The 3467-nt window shown below is 52.1% G+C and overlaps 1 long non-coding RNA gene across 1 annotated transcript; it reads left to right on the plus strand.

Moving 5' to 3' along the window:
- The first annotated feature begins 538 nt into the window (after positions 1-538).
- Positions 539-1784, plus strand: LOC119087265. The gene is made up of 2 exons (XR_005090691.1): positions 539-881; positions 1214-1784. It is a non-coding gene; the product is annotated as an uncharacterized LOC119087265 (long non-coding RNA).
- Positions 1785-3467: the final 1683 nt, after the last annotated feature.

Here is a 3467-nt window from a genome sequence, read left to right on the forward strand (position 1 = left end):
AAACATCCATCTGCTTCCCAAGTGCATGTGCCACCGTGGTCCAGCTAAGACTGAATGTGGGGAGGGGGTGTGTGAATGTGAGTGCAGGTACCACAGAGGCCAGAAGAGGGTGTCGATCCTTTGGAGCTGGAGTTACAGGGGGTTGTAAGCTGCTTGATGTGGGTGCAGGGAGCTGAACACTGGTCCTCTGCAAGAGCAGCATTCACCCTTAATTGCTGAGCCATCTCTCCAGCCCACATGTACGGTTCTTAGACGTGTAACCAGGCAGGGTCACGTGTGTGCATGCACACGTATCTCTGCAATCAAAAGACACATTCCAGTCTTTAGGACTGGGGGTATTGCTCAGTTGATAAGACTGCTTGCCAGAATCCCTCATAAGTCAAGTATGGTAGTGCATGCCTGAAATCCCAACGCTTGGGAGCTAGAAACAGGAGGATCAAGGTTATTCTTGGCTACACAGTGAGCTTGAGGCCAGCCTGGAATAAGTGAGAACTTGTTTCAAAAAAAAAAAAAAAAAAAAAAAAAAGGAAAGGGGGAAAACATCAGTATCCCATGGGCTCTACTGTACCTCTGGCAATCAGCACCCCCAACAGTAACCAGGCCTAGAGGTTTTAGCAAGTCTCTAGGCCCTGAGTAGACAGCGAGTATGCTATGGGCTGAAGCGTTGCCTGTTTCTTGCAGCCCGATAAGGATAGCTGCTGGTTGCCGGTTTTGGTGGTCGCCAGGATCGTGTTTATTCCTCTGCTGTTGCTATGCAACGTGAAAAAGCACTACTACCTGCCTGCGATCTTTAAACACGATGCCTGGTTCATCATCTTCATGGCTGCCTTTGCCTTCTCCAACGGCTACCTTGCCAGCCTCTGCATGTGCTTCGGGCCCAAGTGAGTCGGGCCAGGAAGGAATTTGGTGACATCGGGCAGGATTTAATTAAGAGTTCCGGGGATGTTCCTCAGTGGAGGGAGATGGCAATAGTCCTTCATCTCAAAGCTGCAAGGAACTGGCTGTGGCAAAATGCCCAGCTTGGGGGTTGTGAGGGACAGTGGAGATAAGGGCTCCCAAGTGTGCTCGTGCTGAGTTTGGGAGAGGTGGAGGACGGTCCCAAGACACATTTCCCCAAGAAGTGGGCTGGGATTGGGGATTAAGGATGGTATGCGTGGGGGAGGCGGCAGGGCTGAGCTTGGCCTCTCCCAAGATCACCCTGCCTTCCTTTCAGGAAAGTCAAACCAGCTGAGGCGGAGACCGCAGGAAACATCATGTCCTTCTTTCTTAGTCTGGGCCTGGCTCTGGGAGCTGTATTGTCCTTCTTGTTAAGGGCACTTGTGTGATATCATGGAGACAGACTGACTGCACTGCCTGCCTGCTTCCTGCTCATTTCCCCCCCTGCCTGGGATGAGCAGGGGTCCAGAGGTTTGCTCTTCTAGCTAACCTTGCCTTTCTTCTGGCCTGTGCTGGGCCCAGATGTCCAGGCCCCAGGGAGGGAGCCTCCTCGGATGGACTTGAGATTGAGGGGTCAGAATGGCAAGGGAGCACAATCTCTTACAGATAGCTCTGACTGTCCCTGCTTAAACCAAGCACACAGGGCTCCTAGGCTGAGAGAGCGCTATCTGCCTATCACGAGGATGGGTGGAGGTGGAAGGCTGGCTGGTGGATCACGTGCTCTGTTGATGTTCCTTCTCCCTCCTTTCTTGTCCCCATTCCTTGTCGTTTTACTGCCTTTTTATACTGACAGAAACCAGGAGCCTTCCGAGGCCCTGCGGTTAAATAAACGTTTTGTTTTGTTTTGTTTTGTTTTTTTCCTTCCTTCTCAGCTCCCTGTGTCCTCCCAAGGCCGGCAGCCTGCGTCTAGGGATTGAGGAGGGGAGGGCCGTCAGCCTGCGTCTAGGGCTTGAGCAGGACCCAAGGCTGGGCCCGGGGATACCAGGAGGGTAGGAGCTCTTTAGCCTCCGAGGCTGCAGCGCCCCCTGCTGGGGTCACAGAGAAGGGACAGGCCTGGAGCCAGGACAGCCAGACTGTGGCCCAGATCTAGAGAGACTAAGTTTTCCTTTTCTGCTCACTTTTTCTTGAGACAAGATGCAGCTCAAGCTGACCTCGCATCCCATATGTCCCCAAGGATGACCTTGAGCTGTTCTTCCTGCCTTCACCTCCTAAGTGCTAGTATTGCAGGCCTGTACCCCACCATGTCCTGAATCCAGGGACCGAATCCAGGGCTTTGTGCATGCTGGGCAAGCACTCTGTTAACTGAGCCACATCCCAGCCCCTCTTTCTTATTTCAAAACACTGGAAATGGAGGCAGCTTTAGGTCTCTCTGTCTTCAGTGTTACCCTCCCCTCCCCCCACAAATGCTGTCCTTAGCCCCTGGAATGGACTCTGCCAAACTGGCCAGCACCACCCCCAGCTTCTGGCCATACTCCCACATCCCTGGGCAGGAAAAGGCTGAGGCCTGAGTTCTCCCTTACCTTGGCTCCAGGCCCTGACACCAAAGCCAGGCTGCCAGACTTCCTGGAGAACAAGGGACCTATGTGTCCTCATGTTGGAGTTGGACCTTCCCTTTTTCCAGCCGCACTGTGGTCTAAGGGAGGGTGGCTTGGTATGGGATGTGAGATTGCCTCGGTGGAGGGGACATTACCACTGGTAGTGAGCTGAGGATTGCCTGTGTGAGTGGATGAGAGAAGACCTCTGGCCACAGGCACCCTCGGCCCCAGCCCTGGGAGGTGGCTCTGGCTTCTCCCAGACTTGCAGGAGCTCCGGCCTCCCGGCCCAGGCTGTTTGCTTGCTGGTCCTTGACTGCTGATAACTAGAGTTGTCCCTACCGTTGGGACTTCCTTTTTCACGGAAATTTCGTTTAGACCAGTGGTTCTCAACCTCCCTAACGCTGCGACCCTTTAACACAGTTCCACGTGTTGTGGGGACCCCCAAACCTTAAAATTATTTTCATTCCAACTTCATAACTGTAGTTTTGCTTCTATTATGAATCATAATGTAAACATTTGTGTTTTTCTGTGGTCTTAGGCAATCCCTGTGAAAGGGTCATTTGATCTCCAAAGGGGTCATGACCCACAGGTTGAGAACATTGATTTAAACAAAGGTTTCAGGCCTCCATGGGTAGTAGTGATGTGTTTCTTTTCTTTCTCTCTCTCTCTCTTTTTTTTTGAGACAGGGTTTCTCTGTATAACCCTGGCTGTCCTGGAACTTTGCAAACCAGGCTGGCCTCTAATACAGATACCCCCCTGCCTCTGCTGGTGTTAAAGGCCTGTACCACCACCCTTTGGGCTTCACTTGTTTGCAACCCCCCTCTCCCCACCAGACAGAGTTTCTCTGTGTAGCCCTGGCTGTCCTGGAACTCGCTTTGTAGACCAGGCTGGCTTTGAACTCACAGAGTGCATCCCAAGTGCTGGGATTAAAGGCTTATGCCACCACTCCAGGCTTTGATTTCAATTCTTTTTTTTTTTTTTTTAAGATTTATTTAT

Source organism: Peromyscus leucopus, unplaced genomic scaffold (assembly GCF_004664715.2).
Source record: "Peromyscus leucopus breed LL Stock unplaced genomic scaffold, UCI_PerLeu_2.1 scaffold_744, whole genome shotgun sequence".
NCBI classification, from domain to species: domain Eukaryota; kingdom Metazoa; phylum Chordata; class Mammalia; order Rodentia; family Cricetidae; genus Peromyscus; species Peromyscus leucopus.